Source organism: Neophocaena asiaeorientalis, unplaced genomic scaffold (assembly GCF_003031525.2).
Source record: "Neophocaena asiaeorientalis asiaeorientalis breed wild unplaced genomic scaffold, Neophocaena_asiaeorientalis_V1.1 scaffold150, whole genome shotgun sequence".
NCBI lineage: Eukaryota > Metazoa > Chordata > Mammalia > Artiodactyla > Phocoenidae > Neophocaena > Neophocaena asiaeorientalis.
The window spans coordinates 9,765,149-9,790,583 of NW_020176571.1; positions in this window are offsets into that span (position 1 = coordinate 9,765,149).

A 25,435-nucleotide genomic window follows, 5' to 3' on the forward strand; every position below is an offset into this window, starting at 1 on the left:
TAAAACATTCAGTCGCACAGTCAATAACAGAAGCAAAAAAGAACAAAAAAGTGCAGGAGTTGATAAAGTCATTAGCCGGGGAGAGAGGATGTCCCAGGGTGCAGGAGACATGATCGCCCGGATGGAGGCCGGAGTGGGTGGAGAACGGGACCCACACGCCCTCCACACAGCCCTGGGCACCAGGGAGCCCCGAGGAGCTGTTTCAAGCTTTTTGGCTTGGTCCACCCAGAGGCCTGGCCCCGAGGACTAAGGAGTCCCGTGGAAGAGCAGAGCCAGTAGCCTGGAAGGCAGAGCAGGAGGGCTTAAGGCTGCAGTCGGTCAGGAGGTTTAGAAACTTGCAGGGGTTATTATGGAAGGAAAACCATTCCAGCTGGAAATCAGAGAGAATGCGAAGTGGGTCAGAAAGTTCAAGAACGTGTTTCAGCACATTTAGACTTTTGGCAGAGGACCACGGAGCTGCTTGCTTCCTACCAGTTCTTTTTTTTTCTCTTTTATTTATTTTATTTTTATTTTATTTTTATTATTATTTTTTTTTTGCGGTACGCGGGCCTCTCACTGTTGTGGCCTCTCCCGTTGCGGAGCACAGGTTCCAGACGCGCAGGCTCAGCGGCCATGGCTCACGGGCCCAGCCGCTCCGCGGCATGTGGGATCTTCCTGGACCGGGGCACGAACCCGCGTCCCCTGCATCGGCAGGCGGACTCTCAACCATTGCGCCACCAGGGAAGCCCTTATTTTTATCATTTTTTTAACATATTTATTGGAGTATAATTGCTTTACAATGGTGTGTTAGTTTCTGCTTTATTATTTTAATGAACCCAGTAGATCAAGACTTTTCCTGGAGGGGAGCTCAGTGTGAGTGGTGGACCTCGGAGAGCTGCCTGCCCTTTTGCCAGATCCTGGCGATTCTATTGCCTTTATGCCCCTCCAGCTCCCACTGCTTTTCTGCCTTATTTCAGACTCTCGTCTTTTTCTCCTGCATTATTGAAACAGCCCCCTAAATGGTCTCCCCACCTGTATTCTCATCACCTTCCAGTCCTCCCCCCTCCCAACCTTCCAGACTAATGCTTAGACATCCCAAATCCGATTGCCTCACACAGCTGCTTAAAATCCTCCCCGGCTCCCTGCTGCCCATGGACGTGTTCTCAGGCTTCCTTGATCACAAGGCTCCCCTGAGATGGTTACCAGAATACAGATTCTTAGGCCCCCTTGAGATTCTAATTTAGCAGATCGGAGGCGGAGCTCCAGTATCTGTATCATCAATAAACATCCTAGCTGATTCTCATGATCAGGAACGTGTAGGAGACACTGTCTAGAGCTAACACTGAACTCTCGCTCGTGTGAAAGGTCTGTGTTGGGCGGCTGTCTCTGCACCCTGACAGTTGAGCTGCATCTCTGAGCATCACTTGTTGGAACCCAGCCAGACTGGGCTCTGGAATGGGGATCGAAAACTGAAGGCTGGTTCAGAATACCAACCACGGGGCAGTCCAAGCTCATTGTCAGGCAGACCGCCCGACTCTGGGCTGGGAGACGGCAGGTACATGTGCTTTGGAGAGATGGAGAGGTTTTTTTCTTTCCTTCTTTCTTACAAAAATGAGAGAAAAACAGACTGCAGGTAGACAGGGAAAAGCAGTTAAAAACCCATATTATATAAATAACTTGTGGTGTCCACTCTCTCCTGTTGTTCTGAGACAAACAGCTTAGTAAGTAAACCGAGGCAAGACAAACAAGATAGTAACAGCACTAAACGAGCTCGGCCGGGATTCTCCGAATTGCATGTATCTGAAATTTTCGAGCTCCGGATGGTAGAATTGTGACGTCGGCGGTTGGCCTGGACATCCTCCAACCTCTCCCTTTGGCTTCTCCTTCTGCCTTGGTTGCCTCCCTCGGCTGCCTGATCGCTGGGATCCAGATACTTAGGGCCGCTCACCACAGATTCCATTTCAGCAGCCCACCTGCCCCACTCTCACCCCTGCACCCATCTCTATTCTCATCCCTACACCCACCCCTCATTTCATACCTTGACCACTTGCTTCTAGATGGGAAACGATCTGATGAACTGATCTCTGCTGAGGTTTCAATACCTGATAGTAACTATATATAATGTGACATACATATGTAAACACTGTATTCCTGAATACAGTGTTATAGAGCTTATGTTTTCACCGGTGAACTGCTGGGAGACAAACCTTTGCTAAAGGTTTAATTTATGGGTGTGAGACGTAGGAAAAGATTGTTATCATTTCCCACCCATTGGCTTTAACCACTGTGTTCTAGCCCTGATCACTGTGCTGCCGCAGAGTAGGGACTTGATAACCTGGCTCCAGGGCTTAGACAACAGAAAGACTGCTCTCCGACACCTGGATTCCACCTGGATTTTCTTGGACCACTAAGTGTTGATATAAGCATTGTTTTGGCAAAGAAGATTAAATATTCCGTAAGATGTTATGGAAAAACCCCGAACGAACTTTTTGGCCAACCCAATATCTATTTAACGAAAAGGGTATCATTTAACTTTTATATCTCTCAAGATTTTTTATTTAAATAATTCCCCAATTTAAAAAAATCTATGTCAGACCGTGACTTTCTGATTTGGTTTGCTGATTTAAGTCTTAATAAAATACTATTACTCCCATTCTGCCTCAAATACAAGTGTCTTACAATAAGAGTTGTCCTCATCCCTGGTGAGTTTTTTTTTTTTTGTCTCCTGTGCAAGCAGTGTTCTCAGGCACAAACCCAACTTTCCAGCTGGGATCTTCCCCTGTGATCTGTTGGTATGTCAGGTTGGAGGGCTCTTCACTGTCTTGGATTTTAATAAGCTTTGATATGGATAGAATCCATCTCACTCCCTGTATTAGCTTCCTAGAGCTACCATAACAAAGTACCACAAATTGGGTGGTTTGAAACAAGAGAAATGTATCTTCTCACACTTCCGGAGGCTGGAAATCTAAAATCAAGATGTCAACAGAGGCATGCTCTCTCCGAAGGCTCTGGGGAGACTCCTTTCTTAGCTCTCCCAAGCTTCTGGTGGTTGGCAGAATGGCCTGACTTGTAGACACGTTACCCCAAACTCTGCCTCTGTTTTCACAGGATATTCTCCCTGTGTTTGTGTCTCTGTTTTCTCCTCTTGTAAGGGCACGAGTCATCGAATTAGGGCCTGTTATAATCCAGTATGACGTCATCTGAACTAATTACATCCGCAAAGATCCTATTTCTAAATAAGCTCGTATTCTGAGGTTCCGGGTGGACATGAATTTGGGGGCACATTCTTCAACCTAACACACTCTCCTTGGCATTTCTGCCCTCACTTTCAAGTTCTATGTATAGTGAATCCATCTAAATACACATCCATCTCTTCCTGTTTTCCCTGACTCACTCCTCTTTGTTAATGGCCTTAAGGTGTTTCCAAAGAGAGTAAAACGTTCTTATTCTGATTCTCCCGGGCGGGGCAGGGGCTGGAAACCCTTTGGCCAAAGACAGCTGGGGCAGAGGGTGGTCGGCGCTTCAGGAAACGGGTTCCTCACCAGCCTGCCCACAAAAGTTGACTGTGTTTCTCATACTGTTTTGCAATTAAGTGTGACCTCGTGACCAGGTTCTAATATATAGAATCTGAGCAGAATCATGTGCTCCACTTCCAGGATTGGCCCTTGATCACCTCCCGTGCAGGATCCTCCAAGCTCTTTCCTTCTCTGCTAGCTTGAAGCAAATGGGCAGCATGGCCTTGAAAGCTGTGTGCTAAAAATGGCAGAGGCAGAAGATAAAAGGAACTGGACCTCTGTGTCATTTCCTGAATGAGAGGTACCTGTAGGTCAGGAACACCATTTTGGATTTTATATGGGCAAGAAATACACTTTGATTTTATTAAACGCAGGGGCTGATTTGCTATAGGCGTTAGCCTACTCTGAGTAACCAGTGGTCTAGTCCAAGTTTATATGGCTACGTTTATATTAGTGGCAGAGACACAGGATTCAAAGACCCAGTTCTTCTCACTCTTATTCTAGTACTCTTGTCGGTCAACCGCCCCATATCAGTTGAGCTTCAATCAGTCCTATGATGTAGAATTTATTTCTTTGTGACAAATTTTAAGATTACGTATTTCCTGGCCTGAGTCTATGCATTGAAACACAGACATGTGAAGTCATGAGAATCTATGTGGATACTGACCTGACCATTTCTCCTGTGCATTACTGGATACCTCATCTATCACTACTTTTATTCTATGTCTTAGTCTGCTATTCTATGTCTTGGGCTCCTCTAACAGAATACCACAGACTGAATGACTTATAAAAAACAGAGATTAATTTCTCACAGTTCTGGAGGTTGACGTTGGTAGGTTCAGTGTCAGGTGAAGACCCATGTCCTTCCTGGTTCATGGGTGACTGTCTTCTCCCTGTAACCACACATAGCAGAAAGGGTGAGGGATATCTCTGTGGTCTCTTTTTTTAAGGGTGCTAATCACCTCCCAAAGGGCGCCCTCTCCTAATACCATCACAGCGGACACTAGATTTCAACATGAAAATTTGGGGAGGACACAAATTCTTAGTCTATAGCATTCTACAGTTGATTTTGTGATATTATCCAACTATTTCCACCCAAGTTCATGTTAAGCCCTCTTGTGCTTTTCTTCTGGTATCAGTGTGCCCTTCAGCTTTCTCTGTGGAAGACTGTTCCACTTCAATATGAAACTTCCTCCATCCAGGCCTGGGTGCTCTCATGTAGCTCTGTTTTCTCACCAGGTCCAAGATATTTCGGCCCCATTCAGAGTGCCCTCTTTGACCACCAACCAGATGTTGATTTACTAATTCTAGACCTTTCCTCCCAGGACCCTTCCCCTAACTTCTGAGTGTCAGGAACCCACACACCAGCTACAGAGCTATCGTCACGTGGAGGTGTCAGCATCCGCCCAGACTTCTTGTTCTGGGGGACACTCCAGAGAGTGGATGGGACCACTAGGGCCAGCATTGGTGTAATGTGGGGAGGGGGTGGTGTTAGCCTATTCCCACCCTTCTTCATGGTTCCTAAAATAATGCTGACCTCTGGCTGCCCAGCACTCCAAAGATCTGCCCACGTCCTATTCTACCTGAGTATTTCTAGGTTTGTTATACCCAGTGTTTTCAATCTCCTTGCTTTCCTTTATCTCCCCACTTTAAAAAAGTCTCAGAGCTTAGTTTTCTAAGCTGAATGCCATGGGGCTATTTTTACTTTGCTGAGTCTATTTGTCTCATTATTCTACTGTTCTCTCACTTGTACCAGCTCCCGGCTAAGCGTGAACATACCATTTCCAACCACTTCCAGATCATTAATAAAGCTGTGAAGGAAGACAGTTCCTTACCCTAAACCCTGTGTCACCAATTAGATGCTTACCCCCAAATGGGCTCCTTGGCAATTTATCATTACCCTATGGTCTTTCAGTCAGTGTTTAATCAGTGAGGCTGTGTTCTGATCCAGGCCAATTTTCAACTAAGTTTCCAAGGAAACTTTCTTGAGACCAATTGCCTTTCTGAAGCTGTCTTCTCTCTTGCAGCCCTTCTAGCTGCTCAGTTGGGAGCACAAAAACCTGCCAGACCATTTATTTGGCTCTAATGATTGTTGAGGGTGGTAGCATTCATCTCCCTTTACTTCTATCAACTTCCGCCTCTTGAGAAAAGGAAATCATCTTGGACTGCCCCCTTCTGCATTACAGAGACTGAACTGTTGCCAGGGTGGGGTTGGAAAGGGGAGCCTATCTTCTACTCTAGGCAAGACCTTGATCACCAAGTCCTGCTTCCCAGACATATCCAGGTGCAGAACTTTATATAAGGGGGCTCTTCGGAAGGACACCAGTGATATGGGGTGCCTATGCTCAGTGAGTCTGAAGATTAAATCATAACCATTGAGCACTGATCATGTTTTAAGAGCTGTACCAGAGACGCCCATACAAATCTAAAGAAGCCATAGCCTACAGCCTCGGATGACTTCAAGTGTGGTGGAGGTAGAATGAAAACCTAAAAAATGGTCCCTGCCAGGAGTTGAGATATAAGAGGACCAGGATAAATATAAATATATTTGAAATTATGTTCCCTGGCAAGACAAAATTTTAATGTTTTATGAGTTGCTACCACTCTCAGCTGGGTTTGGCTATCAGAGAATGAGATGTGGGAGAGATGTGTTTCTTGGTGAGTTGCTGGGTCATAGGCTAGGTACATCTTCAACTACTAGGTATCACCACATTTTCCTCCAAAGTAGTTGCACCAATTTGCACACTATAATAGAAGAAGTCTAGGTATGCAACTCAGCTCCAGCACCAGGAACACGGGGGACACCAAATCTAGGTGGAAAAACTCTCCAGCACTGTTCTTTCAGGCCATCGCTCAAAGTGTGGTGCCGAGGTGTCTACGCCACAGACACGAGGGTGATTAAGACGCAGATTCCTGCATCCCATCCTAGCCCTTCTCCACCACAGTTTCTGAGCATGAATCTGCATTTTAAACAAGGATGCTTAGGTGGTTCTAAAGCAGGAGTTTTAAACCTGGGGTTCACAGGCATGCTAGGGCAAGGTTCTCAAATTATGGTGTGCCTAAGAGTCACCTGGAAAGTGGGTACAATACAGACACTGGAATCTAACACTTACAGATTCTTCTTAGTACGTCTGGAGGTGGGGCAGAGAGCCTGCCTGCATTTTTAATTAGCATCCCAGGTCTCTGTAGTGCAGGTGGTCCTGGGACCGCACTCTGAGAACCCCTGCCTAGGAGGTCTCAGGGGTTCTATGCTCTGCGTCCCATTCCTCCACTCCCACTCACTGACAACTTACGCACAAACCTTCCATGTATGTGCCTCTGTGCCGTTTTATGAGGACGGTCTTTTGTTTCTTCAGATCCCCAAAGAGATCTGAAAAAGAGTCCAGAAAAAAAAGTTAAGATACACTTTTATAGATGCAGCCTCTCCTTACTGGTTCCAATAATTCCTTACATCTCTGTGTAAGCAGTATAGGGGAAAAAATGTATCAGCCAGGAGCTGCAGACGCTACTCCCTCAGGTAAGCTATTTGCTCCTCAAATGACTCATAAGCCCTGTCCAGCAGAAGCCCAAGGACAGGAGCACACAAAAACGCATCCAGTCTCCAGTTTCTGATTGAATATTCTCACTGCCCAGCCTTCAGGCTCTATTTTAGGGAATTCAGCTTTAAAATTAAAAAAAAAACTATAATAATAATTGGTTTATATTACTAAATTTGCTGTCCCTGGAAATACACTTTTTCTGATCTACCAGAGTTATCATTTCCAAGATCCTCTGAACTCTCTCTCCTGGAGGACCACTTCTGCTGTCCTCATTATTTAAGTCAAAGACAATCAAAACCTGCACCTTCTCACTCTCCTATGATTTATAGTAAAAGTGAACCCCCTTTTTCATTTTTCCATGGTTTCACCTGTGTTCACTCAAGCTCCAATTAAATTCTCATAAGATTTTTTTGTTTGTTTATTTTGCTTCCTTTTCTGTTTTCAACTTATGTTGTTGTTCAAACGGTGGGGGAAAGAGATGTGCAGATGTTGCTTTTATCTAGTGGCCAGGTGGGGGGAAAAACACAAAATGTTTCAAGGCCAAAATTGAGGGAGTAACTGCCAAGTCCCCAACCTAAATGGTCCAAAGACACTGCACGCTGGAGTGGACTGAACCTGGGCTTTGGAAACTGCAAGGTCTTAGCAGCTTTTCCTGTGTGACTCCAAGAAGGCAGCCTATACTCTCTGAGCCTCAGTTTCCCCATCTGCATGTGGGCAGCCGTCCTCACTCCTCTCCTCCAGGCAGGGTAACATTTTCTCACCTCAGCCAGTAGGACTCAGCACGTCTTTCCCCTCCCAGTGAATCCAACCACACCATAGGATTATAGAGCCACATGGAGTTTACTGAAGATTTTGTGCAGAATCAGAGGAGGCTTTACATCACACAGCTCTGTGGGAAAACCCTGCGAGCCCCCGCAAACAGGTCTTCTCTTCCAAGTCTTTCCATCTCCTGCTAATCAGTAGCCTCTCTTCTCTCTTTCTGCTTCACACAGTGCCCAGACTCACTGGCTGAGCATCTTGGTCTCCCTACTTCCCATCCCTGCCCGCTTCCCCAGTTCCTACAGCCTCTAAGTCACTGTCCACTTCCTCATTGCTCAGACCCCGTGTCTCCAAATCTACAATCATCAGGTGCTCAGAGAACAAGGGTACCTCCCACCCTCACCAGCCTCTTACTTTGGAAAAACACAAGCAATTCAGCAATAAGATATTATTTCCTATTAACTATACCTCTTCCCCCACCTCTTTTTAAGAACCTTCAAATGAATTCCAGCCTTTTTGATGTCACATGTAAAAAGTGATAGCCTGAAGAGGTCCCCATGGCTAGGGCTACTTCCCAGGGCTTCCAGCCACCCAACAGCTTGGGGCGGGTAATATGTCACCAAATCCCTAGTCCATCCGAGGCACACCTATGTTCCACCGCACACAGGCCAGGAAGCTTGACCTCTGAAGACAGAGGGTAAGAAGAGCTGACTCATCGTCACCTGTCAAAAGGGGGAAATAATGCCTATTGGATAGGGCTCCCCTAATGACTAAATGAAATAACACCTGTCAGCCGCCCAGCAGATTCTCTGCTATCAGGAGGTGATCAAGGAAGGACCTTGGTTAAACCTCGACTTAGATTTTATGTTGATTCACTTTCCTGGTAAGAATGCCTTTTGCTGGGAATTCCTTTGCTTCCCTTTATTTCTGTTTCATTTTAAAGAATATCCATAAAGTCTCTAAACTTACTTCTTTGAAGCTACACTGGCTGAGGTCAATTATCTTCCCTGTTTGAAGGAGCTACAGTTCACTGGGGCTTGATTATGGTCTCCCCTGGGAGGAATACATTTCCTCTGCCATTTGTATATCCTGACCTCACTCTCCCTACCCCCTGCCCGTTGCTTTCCACCACAATCCCTCACCATCAGTCGCATATTTTCCCTCTAGAGCCTCCCACTGCTGATGGCCTATGTCTCATGTCTCTTCGTCACATTTTATTTGTCTTTTACCACCCACTCCTGGTTCGACACTTGTTCCCTGGAATCAAGGGAGACTATGACTGCAACATTGTCGTGCATTTTGCCAACGTGTCAATTTCAGTCATTCACCCGTGCAGCATGTCCCTTGCAGATCAGCATGGAACCACTACATTTTGTAGGAGAAGGTACTTTCGAGATCCATCATGATTGATCTTATCATCCTCTTCCTCACTTTGCTTCAGCCACACCAGGCTCCTTGCTGCTTCTAGAACACAGCAGCACACTGCTGCCTCGGGCCTTTGCTGCTCTCCCCTCGGCTGGAACGCTCTTCCCCCAGATAGCCACTTGGCCCACACGTTCACCTCTTTCAAGTCTTTGCTCAAATGTCATCTTCTCCTTGAGGCTTTCCCTACTATACCCCAGTGCCACCAACCACCTCCCTGCTTTACTGACTTCTAACATTGTGTGTGTGTGCATGTGTGTGTGTGTGTGAGAGAGAGAGAGAGAGAGAAATGTATATAGTTTGTAGTTTGCCTGCTCCCACTAGAATGTAAGGGCCAGGAGGTCAGGGATTTCGTCCTTTTTGTTTCTTAACATCTATCCCCTGTATTATATATTCAATACATATGTATTATATGCATATTATGTATATGTATTATGTACTCATTTATATGTATCCCCTCTTTATATTCTATATCTAGAATATATCCTGGCACATAGTAAGAGCTTTGTATATAACTGTTGAATTGAATGAATCAATCAGTCACTTATTTCAGACAATGGTGGAATGAATTGTCCAACATTGCACGCTATCTAGGGTAGAACTAGGAAGTTAACCCAGGTCTCTATCACACAGTTCAAAGCCTTTCCTCTGCCTCCACTGCCATCATTATCAATCACAATCTACAGAGCTCTACCCTTGGGGTCACTGCCCCTAGAGTGTAGCTAGGGAAGGCTTGGAGTCTGTCCCTCAGCAAGAATTAAAGAATGTGATGTTTTTAATGTGTTGAATGTATGTTCCTTATAAAAGTGGCTTCGTTTACTATGCTTCAGCCATACTACTCTTCCTTCAGTTCTCTAAATCAACCTCAGGGCCTTTGCACGTGTAGTCTTCTGGAATGCTATTTGCCTAGCTTTTCCTTTGACTGCCTCACTTTCATCCTTCAAGCCTTGGCTTAAATGTGCTTTCTTGAGAATCCACCCCCAACTACCCACATCAAATAAGTTTCAGTAATTTTTCTTCATAATATTTGTTACTGGTTGTTTGTGGTTATTTGTTAAGTCCTTCTCCTCCTGTAGGGCCGGGGTTAAATCTATTTTTTTCACCTTCGAACAACAGTGCTAATGAAGGATCAGCAATGAGTACGTCAGTGAATAAATCTATTACCAGATAAAATGCAAAGAATTTGAGGATTAGGCCTTACTTCACATTAGCCACCAAAGCCATTTTTTGAACGCATGCCATCTAAAGGAGCAGCTACCAGTGGGTACGAGCCAGGTTCAAGCCAACATGTGCTATGGTTGTTTATGTTTGATTCTGTTTCTAACTTGCCAAGTATATCCCAGGCAAGTGACTCGGTATATCTTCACCCAGACCCTGAAAATATATGTCCTATTGTATATGTGTATATGTAACATTGTAAGTCCCTCCGTATAAACTAAGTTACATCAAGCTGTGCTAATACTTACCTTCATATGCAGTTCAAGCCTTATCGGGGTATCTTTTCTAATGTCTATCTTATTAGATTATACCTCATTGGAAACTATTTTAGATCAATGGATAAATATTCATTGAGAACTTATCCAGTGCCTACCTCTGAGAAGAATATGAGAGTACTAAGAGAATGACTCTGTTCTCAAGAAACAGATTATCTAGTAGGACAAACACAGTTTATACACGGGATGATGTAAACGGGATTCTCCTTCCTAATGCATACATTAAGCAGGACAGACAGTAAGTACAGTGAAATCTGGTGGGAGGAAAACAAATGTGTGCTAAAGTCTTAAGAGAAGGGCTTATGAATGAGGTGGTATTTAACTGGATTTTGAAGGATAGGGGAGAATAAATCAACATATTTATTGAGTGCCTACTGTGTGTAAGATACTGGACTGAATACTATGGGGGATACAAAGAGTCATAAGACAAGATTTCTGCCCTTGGCAAGTTTGTGATCTACTTGCAGAGACAAGACATAAATTAGCGGAAAGTTAAGTAACGTTATGAGAGATAAGTAGCAGCTTAACACAGGAGATGTCAGAAGGCAATGTGTGATTAATTACCCAGGAAATGCTACAGACAGTAAAAGCTTTAGGAGTTCAAAGAAGGTAGGCTGGGAAGGCTTCTCAGAAGGCATAGGACTTAAATTTGTGTTGGAAGGATGAGTGGGGTTGGTTAAGAAGATTATGGAAGATGAGAAAAGACATTGTCAGGGAGGAAGGGTGGGGAATGACATAAAAGTACAGCGGCAGGGAAAGAAAAGTGTGTATCAGGAAAATGAATGAAGCAGAGTGGCTGGAGCAGATAAAAACTAGACAACAGAAGAGAAATAAAGCTGGGGAGAAAGATTAAGAGCAGATCATGAAGGAATGAAAGCTGTCCTACTGAGTTTACATATCACCCTCTGTGCACTTAAGAGACACCAAAGCTTTTGCAGGGGCATGATGTTTAAGAATGATTTGTCCGGCAGTGTGAAAAGTGGCTTTGAAAAGAGCAGCTCCTCGGGAGTCTGATGCAGGTGTCCAAGCATGAGGCTAGAAGGACCTAGTAAGGGACCTAGTAAAATGTGCATATTTCAAGTTGAAAAAATAAAAGAAAGAAAAGGCTATGGAAGGGGTCTCATTAGCTAAGGAGCCCTCTGGTCCTGAGACCTCTTGGTCGACAACTGGATGACCATGTCTTGAATATCACAGAAAGTCCCCCAGATTTGGTGGGAAATTGGGTTAGATGAATGGTTTTCAACTAGGATGTTTCAAAGTGTTGTTATTGATGGTAACAAAGTATCTAAGTTTATAAATGATTTGCTTTTTTATAATAATGAATCAGAGCACATTAATTTATCCAAGTAATAATTTTGTAGTCACTGACTTGCATTTAGGTAGGTTTCCTTGAGTGGGAAAGAAAGGTAACTTACCCGAAAGGTAGCTTACCTGGGAATTGGACATATCTCCCAGCCTGTGACATGCCCACCAATATTGGTGGCTCATACAAGTATCAGGAACACCGGTGTGTGTGGTTGAAAAATGCTGGGTGGCTTCAATGAACTACAGTTTCTTTTGTGACTTAATATTTCTATAATACTGTGATTTAGCAATTAGAGGCCATAGGTGGTGAGCTTCTGGTTGGGGAGGACCATGTATTGTATCCTTGCATTTGTACCCCTCCCAAGATCTGATACACTGGTAAGTACTTAATAATTTTGTATATGAATAAACTGATGGAGGCCTTCAGCAATGCAGTGCAGTTTCTATAGAACAGGAAGAATTTTTTAGCATCCAGTCAAAAAGATGATGAAGAGATCAGAAAGTAGAAGTAAAATTGATGGGGGTGGCTTTTGTAATAGCTTCATATCTGTGAATGGTCATTGCATGAAGACATATATCTGTGCTTTGATAAGAGTGACTTAGGTTGGATATAACAAAGACTTAGGTTGGATATAACAAAGCCCTTCCTGGCCGTAAGGGCTAATAGATTCTGAGGGGAGATTGTAAGGAATGATGTGGGTGTGGTATCTCTGAAAATGCTTGTAAAATGGAAGTCCTCTGCACCTGAGGTTCAGCCCTCTTTCTTTCCATTCACCGATGCAGCGATACAGACCACCATAGCGAGTGTCCCTCCTTACATCATGTATTTGAGTGAATATTTATTTGTGAGAACTTTGATATTAACCACTTATTGACCACTCTTAGGGACCAAACTCAGTCTATTATGTCTCCTAGAAAATGAAAATGACTAGTGCATCTGCATTGAACTTTTAACTGTGAATGTCAGGCAGTCAGATGCCACTAGCAAGGAGCAATGAACGTTAGTGAAAGGAGATGGTGTGTGTGTGTGTGTGTGTGTGATTATTTCAGCCCTCCTTCCATTCAGAGGGAAAACGTGCTTCCTCTTTTGTGTAAGAGGACCCAGCCTCACTGCTTACTGTGAACTGTAAGTTATAGTTTCCATCCAAATACAGCCGGAATGGAAATCATGAACTTGAATACATCATAGTTCACATTGCCCAATTCTCTCTTGCCCTGCTCTCTGTTTACATTCATCCATTTATATATAACCTTGTATTGTGCTTAGACATTTATTATAAGCATTGCTGGAGCCTCAAACAATGGTTATCTTCACTTGACAGGTGATGCTTTGTTGAGAAAGGGCCAGAGGAACTTGAACACAAATTCTCTCCCTCCTCCCACTTGGCTTCAGTCTGGACTTTCTCTCCTCTTTCCTTCTGTCAGCTTCCTGCTCTCTCATTTCCATCCCACTGCCTCTCCCAAATTCATATTCAAAGATGCTTTCAACATAACACAACTACTGCCAGAGCTGATTATAATTGCGCATGGATCCTGTTACATGACATAAATTTTCTTCTAGCTTGAATATTTCAGATTGACCTATGAGAGGTACAAAGAATTAATGTGATAATTTTTCCCAGCCTCCCGCCCTCCCTCCTCAGTTTCAGTTGAGAGGAACCATTTTTTTCCCTTCTTGGGTCTGTCTATTTTTTATTCCCTGTCCCCTGCACCCTTATTTAAACCTAAAATATTGAGGAACTCCATTTCAAACTCAGCATTCGTTAGCAGAAGCTACAGTTCAGTTCAGTACAACCGGATGCAAATTCCTAGGATTCCTTAGAGGCCAGAGACAATGAGATGCATAGGCTAATGTGGGGAGAAAAATGATAATACGCACTGATTTTTAATTTTTTTTAGTTGAAGTATAGTTAATTTACAATGTTGTGTTAGTTTCAAATGCAGAGCAAAATGATTCAGTTATACATATATATGTATATACATATATATATTCTTTTTCAGATTCTTTTCCATTATAGGTTATTACAAGATATTGAGTATAGTTCCCTGTGCTATACAGCAGGTCCTTGTTGTTTACCTATTTTATATATAGTAGTGTGTATATGTTAATCTCAACCTCCTAATTTATCTCTCCCCACCTCCTTTACCCTTTGGTACCCATAGGTTTGTTTTCTATGTTTGTGAATCTATTTCTGTTTTGTAAATAAGTTCATTTGTATCATGTTTTTAGATTCCACAAATAAGTGATATCATATATTTGTCTTTCTCTGTTTGACTTACTTCACGTAATATGATAATATTTAGATACGTCTATGTTGCTGCAAATGGCATTATTTCATTCTTTTTTTATGGCTGAGTAATATTCCATTGTGTGTGTGTGTGTGTGTGTGTGTGTGTGTGTGTGTGTGTGTGTGTACATATACCACATCTTCTTTACCCATTCATCTGCTGATGGACATTTAGGTTGATTAAGCACTGGGTTGAATGCTTTGTGGACTTAAGGCATAGTCATGTGAGAAGGAGAAAGTGTGAATTTTGGAAACAAAATCCAGGACAGTCTCCTAGGTCATCAGGATTCAGTGGTGGCCTGTGCATGGTGTGGATTCCAAGGAAGATAGGAAGTTACAGGGGTAAGAATGGAAACTTTCAATCAGGCTGCCTATGTTCAACTTCTAGCTGCAGATCTTACTAGCTGCTTGATTGAGGCATGACCCTTGCTGATCTAAGCGGTTTCCTATAAAATAGAGAAGATAACAGTTCCTATCCCACATGGCTTGAGGGAGAAACTAGAAAATGCTTATAAAAACATTCGGCACAGTGCCTGGCATATAGAAAGTAATTGGTAAGTAGTAGCAATCGTTATGTGTTGTCCCTTTATTAATGTCTACCCACAACCAGCACATTATTTTTTCAACTATCTCTGTGAGAAATTCTTAGTTCATGAAAATGATGTTCAAAACCAATCAGCAAAAAAAACAAAACAAAACAAAAAAACCAATCAGCCTTAGAAAAAAGGAGTAAGGTCCCTTTGACAATTCCAGTAATTCTGGGTTGATATCAATTTATTGTCTTCTACATTGTTCAAGACTTTAATCTGCTGTGGATTTGTCTCAGTTATATCCTAGTTATGAGATTATCTCTCCCTATCTATCATCTATCTATCTATCTCTCTTTCTTTCTTTCAAATGCCTATCATACATAACATGATGTTGAGTGAAATTTTTCCTATTGCTTTGGAATTTGTATCTGGGGTGCAAAGTCTCCCAGGTGTCAGGATTCTGCAGCAGAAGGCTGGGGAGGTGGGATGTGATGCACAGGGCTGAGAGCTGGAGGACCCAGGCATGGATGAGGTCAAGCCTGAGCTGCATCTTCAATATCAAAGAGTTGTGCAGCCAAGAGGCTCCCAGGACACTCTGGAGGACTCACACATGTGTCCAAGGAGAGACAGCCCTCAGCTGGAAGCTGGCTGCATGGAGGGCTTCCACGGCCCATCCGTGGAAGGTAGGGAAGCAGCCACAAGCAGCAGTGACCACGACAGTGGCCCAGCCATGTAAAGAGACACTTGTCCTCCTCTGTCTCCTTTCTACCCATACCACCATTCCTGGAAGAGTCAGATTTGCTGAGCTGGGGCACAGGAGGTGTCTCAGAGTCAGATCACAGTCCCAGGTCCCAGCCTATTATGGATTGAATTGCGTCTCCCCAAAAGATATGTTGAAATCCTAAACCCCAGTACCTCAGAATGTGATCTTATTTGGAAATAAGATCTTCACAGAGGTAAACAAGTTAAAATGAAGTCATTAGGGTGGCTCTAATAATATCGATACAACCAGTGTCTTATAAAAAGGGGAAATTTGGACACAGACATCCACGGAGGGAGGACGATGTGAGGAGACACAGGAATAATGTCATGTGAAGATGGAGTTAGGCTCTGCAAGTTAAGAACACTGGGGCTACCAAAAGCTGACAGACAGAACACAACCCTCTGCACACCTTGATTTTGGATTTATAGGCTCCAGAACTGTGAGACAATACATTTCTGTTGTTCTAAGCCACACAGTTCGTGGTACTTAGTTGTGGTGGACCTAGGAAATTAAGACACAGCTCAAAGCTGTACTGAAGGGAGGGAAAGGAGACATGACTTAAAACTTTAACCTGGGCTGTACTTTAAGAGCCAAAAATGACCAGAAAATTATGGAATCTGCCCACGATCTTGATGAAGGATGTGCTATGTATTAGGAAAAGGAAGTTCTACAGAGCATAGGTGGAAGCAGCGACTGGAAAAATACAATTATTTTGTGAACACACCCCACCGAGTTCTGACTACTCAATAAACCAGTAACACACAGATTCCAACATTCTCTGACCACCAGATGCTTGGGAACTTTGCCAGGATGGCTCTCAGGCTGTGTGCTGGTTGTCATGACAATGTTGGTAAGTAACAATCCTGTAACTTCCCCAGCTTATAGAATAGGACCGGTAGTGTCTCTAAATGCTCTAATCACTAATATTATGTGATTAAATCTGATGTTTAATGATGAGCTGTAAATCTCTGAAGTCGGAAGTTGCTCCAAGGGCAACCATGAATCTCCCTCAATGGAAGAGCTACTTCATTGGCGGCTTAGAGGAAAGACCCTTTTCCACATCTTGCCTTTGCCTCTAGATTAGTATCAGGGGTTCCATACCCAAGAGAATCTCTACCACAGTCTAATTCTAAGTGGGCTCCATCAGGCTGTACTGGACTTTGTTCCTCATCTCCCGTATATCCCACTGAGCTGCCCCACTAATTTTATGTGCAATCCCAAGAGAGTAGAGGCTGCAAGCTGAGTTTCTGAGGTGGACGGCCACATAGGGTTTCTTTCCCTCTCCCTCCTGGAGACTGAAGGCAGGGAGCGAAGAATTTTGACAGGCTGGGAACTTAGTTATGTTCATTCTGCTGGACCAGGGGCTTATGGCTGCAATGAGCAAGTCCTCCCTTGCGGGACAGCAAAGGCATCTCCATCCTCACCTTCTGGGGAATGGATTTACTTACTTATTTTCCTGCTTCTCTGATAAACTAGACAGTTCTTGCTTGTCTGCCTGGGCATGACCAGCATTCGTGTTTTTGGAAATGGTGGCAGCCCTAGGAGAGGGGGCACTGAAGAAGGAGATTAACAGGATGGTAGGGATGGCTGGGGTAGATGGGAGGAGACATCAGCCTGGGCCCATCATGGTGTTGTGGTCCCCAGGATACAAGGGGATGTTCTGGGGAGTCTAAGCAGGTGAAAGGGAGTTCTCCTACTTATGTCTGTCCCCCGCTTTTATTTTTGGACTGTGCCACTTGGCATGTGGGGTCTTAGTTCCCCAACTGGGGATCGAACTTGTGTCCCTTGCAGTGGAAGCATGGAGTCTTAATGACTGGACTGCCAGGGAAGTCTCTGTCCATTTTTAATACTTTTCTCCTGGCACCCCAGGTACTCTTGGTGGGAAACCAAATTTCTCCTCCTTGATACCCGACACTCCTCCTCACTGCAGTTGGGCCCTCGATGTTGATCCTGGGACATTTATTCATGCTCATTAGTTGCATCTGCTGGAGAAAGAGGAGGAAAGGAAAGATGGGAGCCAGGGTTAAGAAGGTCCATATCCATTGCTACATGCCTATGTCTTTACCATTCTAGTAAAATCCTCTTGGCTCACTCTTTCTCTCTAGCTCTGCTCTCTCTCTCTCTCTCTCTCTCTCACCCTTTATATAGTGGACCCTACTGACCATTATCCCTTTCCTAAACCCAATTTCCTTGACTTCTGAGATTCCACACTTGTCTGCTTTTACTGTCATCTCTTGGGCTACTCCTTTTCCATTTCCTTCCCCTACCTGTCCCTTAAATGCTGGTGTTTCTTGGGGCTTGTTCTTAGCTCTATGCCATGCTTGAGTTATTTCATTCATTTCTTTATTGATGACTTTCAAACCTATATTTCCAGTCCAGGCACTGTTTCCTGAGATCCAGGCTCAGAAATGTCACTTCTTAGTAGAGAGTTATCTTCATCTGAATATCTTGCAGACACTTCAAATAGGAAGCATCTAAAGTGCTCTATTCATTCGCAGTCCCCAAAGAACTCCTTTGCTTCTATAGCCCCATAGTCTACCAGTTGGCAATAAATAAATAAAGCACAGAAGTCTTTCTTAAGTCCATCCTCTACCTCACACCACATCCAAGCAATCACCAAGTCCTAATAATGTCACCATCTAAGTAGACCTTGGCTCCATCTCTCTTACTCCACTGTCATAGTCCAGATCACCACTATCTAGCCTTCAAGGGCAGGTGCAGGACATGTGCATTCTCTGTGCAGGCTAGTTTTTCAGCATGGTTTAAGTATAAATCTATTGTTTATTTACAGGGAAATCTCAAAGAAGGAACACTGTTAAAGGAGCACTCAAACTATCTTCTATTACAGGGCCAGTAGGCTGGCTACCTGTTTAGTAAATAAAGTTTTATTGGGACACAGCCATGCCCTTTTGTTTATGTGTTGTCCCCGACTGCTTTCACAAAGTAACAGCAGTTTGGTGCTTGCGACAAACCATATCTAGCCAGCAAAGCCCCAAATATTTACTATCTGGCTCTTTACAGAAAATACTTGCTGATCCCTCTTCTACGATTCTCAACAATTCAGCTCTGGCCCTGTACTTGCATACTTCCATATGAAATAATTTAGAAATCATCTGTTGTAAGTCAACCATTTCCCTTGGTAGGATTCAAAGGGATGGTTCAGGTAGGAAGGTGTCCTTCACAACCACAATGGCTTATCAAAGCATTCTTCCCCATCACATACAGTGTTTCTGCTTGGCAGGACATTTGAAACATGTAATTGTCTCTGTCTTGATACATTTCAATTGATGTTTTAGAAACTTAGTGAGGTTTCATTGCTCCTCATAGATGGATGTCTCAGGCACTACCCAGCTGGCTCTCCTTAATTTGGTTCTGATCTCACCACTGTTGCTTTGACCTCCTCACTGGTCTTCCCGCCTCAAGTCTTGCTCCTCTTCAAACCATCCTCCATAATGTGAATAGAATCATCTTTTCCAGGTAGGTATCTGATCATTTCACTCACCTGATAAACTACGTTGCAGAGTTTAGAGACTTTACAGTATGTTTTGACCTCTGCAAAAATATCCTTTAGGATCTGGTCTAAACTCTCCAATGTGGCTTATCAAGCATTTACTTTCTGGACTCAGCCTTGGTTTTGGCTTCATATCTTGCCCTCATTTTCTAGACTCCAGCCATATGCCTCCTCTTTCAATTTCCAGATGCACCATGTTTTCTTCCTCTGGGTCTTCACAGACTATTTTTCTCCATGCGGAACACTTTTCCCTTCATCCTTGTCCCTACCTGGCTTCAACTCATCCTTTATGTATCAGTGTAAACATTGCTTTCTCAGCTTGGCATTATCTGTCCCCTAGACACCCTTAATGTCTCTGTACTCCCTTTATCATAACACTAATCATTCTTATTGTTATCACTTGTTTAATTGTCTGTAAATTTCATAAGGATAGAGAGCATGCCTAGCTTGTATCCTTCAAACTTCACTAGCAATTAGCAAGCACTCAAATATTTATTGAGTAGATAAATAAATGATTGAATAAATATACGAATGTATGAATGAATGATTTAGTAGTCCTCCTAAACTATTCATTATCCCCTAGTCTCCACAGCTAACTAGTAACCAAGTCTGGTGCATTTCTAATTTCTACCATCTCTCATGTGCCTTCCCTCTTCTCTCTTGTACCTGGACCAGGACAATAATCTACTTGCCTTTGGTATGGTGCTTCATTCACCCTCCATACAGATATCTGAAATATCTATCTATGACCTTTCCTTTCTGGCCCTCAGTATAAACTCAAAATCTTTTTGCTTGTTTGATCAGTGTCTGCCTTTCTTATCTCGATTTCCCATTTCTTGCCCCTCCCTCTTCATGACCAGTGTCCACCAATGCTGAATTACTTACAGTTCTTTAGAATATACTAGGATGTTCCATGCCCTCCTGCTTTCCCCAGCTTCTCCCTGCATTTAGCACATCCTACCCTGTTTTGTGCACCTGGCGAATACTTGTGCACTTTCCAAGACTCAGTTCAAGTGTACGTCTTCTGTGGAGCTGGTCTGAACTCTCCTTTCTCTGCGCCCCAGATGAGCAAGTGTGTCTAACATAGTGCCAATATCACTTTTTTTGGACATGAATTTGTTTGTCCTGGTTTTTCCCAGTCTTGGGGATAGACGACATGTCTGATTCATGTTTATACTCCCAGTAACTAGTCTAAGATTGGCACTTTTTCCTGAAAAGTGGACTAAATGGAGGTGATCTCTAAAGTTCCTGCTAGCTACAACATTCCATTCATTAAAGAACTAGTCCATGATTTTCAGCACATTGAACCAGCATCCTGGGGACTTTCCTAAAGTTGTCATGAACTCCATTTTCCTGTTTTGAAAGCCTGGGCAGCCTAGATCTGGGCTCAGCATGACATATATTGCCATATGACATATATCACAACTATTTGAGGAGGCTCCCTTCCTGTTGATTCTTGCTAGAACCTTGTCTGTAAATGTAATTCGGAGCCCACTTCTACCTTTTAATGATATACATCTTTTCCTCTTTTCTACTCCTAACCTCCAGGAAGGAGGAAGCTAAGCAGTGGAGGTTCCAAAAGGGGCCAGCTATGGTTTATGGTGAAGGAGGAGGCTTCCACGTCTTTGGAAGTATCGCGGCAGGTCAGCTGTAGCAAAGGTATGGGCTGTGGTGCGCTGTGGACTGGAGGGGGATGGAGATTAACAAGGGTCATAGAGAGGCTGACTTGGCTATAGAACTTGTCTTGCAAGCAGTCAGATTATGTCATAAGTACTGGTCCAGTCTGAGATGCTGAGATGGCCTTTAAAGGGATTGAATTTACAAGGAGAAGGCATAAAGATTCTCAGAGCACAGCCATCCAAGACTTGGGAGCAGGGCTCTGCTTATCTTCTTAACCAAGACATAAGACTGTGAGTGGAAATATGATGCTAAGGTTTAGCCAGCCACTCCTCCCATTTGGAGCAAAATATCAGAGCTCCAATCCCAAGGGGACCCTGGAGGGCAAAGTAGGAATTGTGGCTGGGGGGTTAGGGAAGAATCGTCTTTCTAGAAACACAGAGGACATTATGGGTTCCTAGGTACTCACAAAAAAAACATTAGTTAAGGCTTAGAAACTAATCCTAGATTCCCCCCACTGGTAGACACAGGGCCTCAGATATTACAGTCTTTGTTAGTCAAAGAGATGAGGTAGGTCAGCCTGGGGCTTGGAATTATTTAGAATATTTGTAATAGAACTTATCTTTCAAGGCTTTGAAATCCTAAATGGTCACAAGTGCATAATAGTAAAGAAATATAAATTTATGTAGGGATGCAATAGCTATTTGCAATAGTTATTTGAGCCTATCCAATTGGAATTGGGTAGTGAAATTTTATTTTATATAAAATAATCAGTGCTGGTGATAGCACAGTTAGACAGACCACTGTTGATTTTACATTGGTACAAACTTTATGAAAAATAGTTTGAAAGATCATGTCAAACCCCTTAAAAATTTATTCTTGTAGTGAACATTTGCTTATTCAGCCCTTATTTCTGTCTTTCTCCTTCTAATACTGCTCAGGTTTTTGTTTGGACATTCATCCTTTCCAAGCAACCATGTGTTTTAGGGGAAGTCCCTCCTCCTCCCTACCTTCATGGATAGTCTGACTTAAGCCAATCAGAACATTCAACCCCTGGTCCACAGTCATTTGTTTGTGGACAGGCATAGGACCGATATTCCAATCAGGGTGAATCCCAAAACTGTTTTGGAATGCGAAGACAGAAATGCACACCCTCCTGCTAGGTGTTACTGATGGTGTATGTAGCCCTGAAGAAGGAGATGTGAAAGAAAGTGGAGAGAAGAGGCCTCCCAGGAATGGCTGTGCGGGGCGAGGCCATATTAGTCCATCCTGGGGAAAATGCCGCAACCTGTCTCTGTGGTATGAACCAACCCCCACTGCTGACCCATCATCCATCAAGTCCTTATCTTCCTCAGATTCTTCCCAATTTCAAAATGTGATTCCTGGAGCTACAGAGCTAGGACCACAATAACCTCTTAGGTTTGTGCCCTAGAATGACCAAGTCAGGTACAGTAAATGGAATAAATTGAGAAGACCCAGTTCTTCTCTCTTCTTCCTTCCTTGAGGGGCCATTGAGCTACAGAGAATTGCTGCCCGGAGGAACCCCAGCCCAGCCCGGTCATCTGCCTGCTGCAGAGCTCAACCTGGGTATCCCACCAGGCTTCAGACTCAGTCCTGCCCAGGTGATCTTATCGTCTCATCCGACCCCAGCCTTTCCCATCTCGGACATGCACTTATGACATCATCATTCATCTAGTTTCTCCATTAGAAACCTAGGAGTAACCCAATGATTCCAATTATTTTCCATATTCTGTTCCATCCACCCCTTATACCGCTCTAGAATTTGTCACCTCCTTTTTCTTCTCAGTCTTGATTTATTTTATTTATATATAATTTCAAACTGTACAGAAAAGTTTTAATGATTGTGTGATTCCCATGTGCCCTGTACCCAAACTGTTTGCATTTTGCCTCTTTTTCTCCCTCTTCCTCTCCCTTTCTCTCCCCCCCCCCCGCCCCCCCCCCGTCCCTATGTGTGTGTGTGTGTGTGTGTGTGTGTGTGTTTGGTTTTTGCCTCTGAACCACTTGAGACATCATGTCCCTTTATGACTAAATACTTTTTTGTGTATTTCCATATTTCCTAAGAACAAGAACCTTTTCTTATATAACCACAGTACAATCGTCACAATTGGAATATTGATATAACAGTTATATTTAATCCACAGTCCATATTCAAATTTTAATAGTTGTCCCAATAATGTTCTTTATAAAATTTGTTTTCCCTGGTCCAAGATTTAACACATTACATTTAGCTGTCATGCCTCTTTAGTTTCTTTTAATCTGAAAGAGTTCCTCTGCTTTTCTTTGTCTTTCTTGACCTTGACAGTTTTCAGAGTACAGGCTAGTTATTTTGTAGAAATCACAGAATTTAAGTTTGTCTGCTGTTTCCTCGTGAATAAATTAATTCAGGCTAGGCAGTTTGGGCAGGAATATCACTTTGTCAGGCCCATGGTGTCAGTTTGTCCCAATATTGGTGATGTTAACTTTGATTATTTGGTCAACATGGCATCTGCCAGTTTTCATTTCTGTTAAGTTACACTTTCTTCCTTGTAACTAATAAGTGAATTACAGGGAAATAGCTTGAGGATATGAAAATTTCCTGTCTTCCATCAAACTTTCACCCACTGGTCTTAGCATCTGTTGATTTTCAAACTCCTTCATTCCTTCTGTATTTACCCATTGGGACTCTTTTTAAGGAATATTTATTTACTTATATCTGTAAAAATGTATGGATTCTTATTTTATTCAGTGGGTTTTAATCAATTACAGTCATTATTTCTTTTCTTGCTTAGCTTGCCCTGATTTGGCCAGTGGGAACGCCTTCCAGAGAACATCTGTGTCCTTTTGATGTGTCCCCACCATTTTTGGAGAATTTTTTTACTTTCTTATGCAACAAGATGTTTCAGGCTTATCTTGTCCTTTCCTTGCCTGGAATCAGCCTTTCTCCAAGGAACTCTGGTTCCTTTTAGTAGAGAATGGTATTTAGAAGCCAGGATCTGGGTCTACATACAAATAGTGCTCCTGATATATCATTGTTTCTAGGCTTTCTCAGGAGATAGAGCTAGAATATATACACATATATGATAGAAAAGTAGACTAATATATACATATGTAGTAAAATCATGTGTCCTACAGGACACAGGCTTTCTCTTCTTTTTCTATGTATGATTTTCTTCTCCAATAGTAAGAAACCTGGCTCTTATTATCCTCAATACATTTACTCTATTTTTTCAAGCCTAGAAGAAACAGAAAATAGTTTCAGGATTCCTAAACTGTGCCACTGCTGAAACTAAATTTACTAATTAGAGTTCAACATTTGTTTATATTTTTTTTCAGGGAAAATATACAAATAATGCAAGTGGACAGATCTTAAATGTGTAATTTAGTACAAGTTGACAAATGCATATATATCCCATACTCCTATCATGATATTATGTATCCATCACCCCAGAAAATTCTCTCATGCTCTTTCCCAGTCAATACTGCCATCTCCCATAGGCAACCATTTTTCTGATTTGTTTTCACCAGAGAAGAGTTTTGCCTGTTTTGGAACTTAATATAAATGGAATAATACAGATATACTCTTTCATTCTTTAGCTCATCCATGTTATTGTGTGTATCCGTAAACCATCCTTTTTTTTTTTTTGTCTGAGTTTCATTCCACTGTATGAATATACCTCGATTTTTTAATTCACTTTCCTGTTGATGGACATTTGAATTGAATGCTAATATTGTGAGTAATGCCGCTATGAATATTCCTGTACAAGTCTTTTTGTGTACTTTTCATTTCTCTTGGGTAAACACCTGGGAGTGAAATTGCTGAATCATAGGGTAGATACGACAGATTGCATTTTCCAAATGAGGCCACGAGAGTATCTTTGGTTCCACAGGCTCTTCTTCCTTGTCTCTTCTCTATCGAGAGGTAGGGTCTATGTCTTCACTCCTTGAACCTGGGCAGACCTGTTGGACAGCAAAAACAAAGGACACCGCATGACTTCTGAGGGCAGATCATGTACTGCCCCATGTGATTCTCTCTTTTCCTGAGGATCACAGTCCCGTGCTTGCTATTTTTCATTGCCTGAAAAAAAGTTGCTTTATGTATTTTCCAGTTTGATAGTTTTTTCCAGCGGGAGAAAAAGTCTGGTACCAGTTATGCTCTCATGAATAAACATCTAACTACAGTGGCTTAAAACACTGTATTTCTCTGTATTATAATATCCGGAGGTGAAGTACAGGTTAGCAGGATGGCTGTGCTCCAGCTGGTCATTTCAGGAAGCCTAGTTCCTTCCATCTTGCTGCATCACTATCCCCTAGGATGTTGTTTCCACTTGCATGGTTGGAGCTGGACACAGTCTAGTCTGAGTACCAATTCAAGGAAGAGCTAGTCTTGTCTTTGAACTTGGAGATGATGACTTAGAAGCGTCTGTTATTTTGCAGCATCGTGGAGACATTCTCCACGATGCCGCCATGGTGACCCATCTAGAGGGCAAATCTAACCATCTCATCAAAATAAAGTTTACATGTCTCAGCATTTGACATCTATAATGGCCTTCATGATCTGGTCCCAATTCTCTCTTTTGTCTCTCCCCTTCCTCCTCCTTAAACTCTACAATCATCTTCATTTTTTCATCTTCTATCTTTGCGTGGAATGACCCCCCCATCGTTGTCCCACAATAGTCCTCCAAAATCATCAAGTGTCACCTCCTCCATGAAGTCT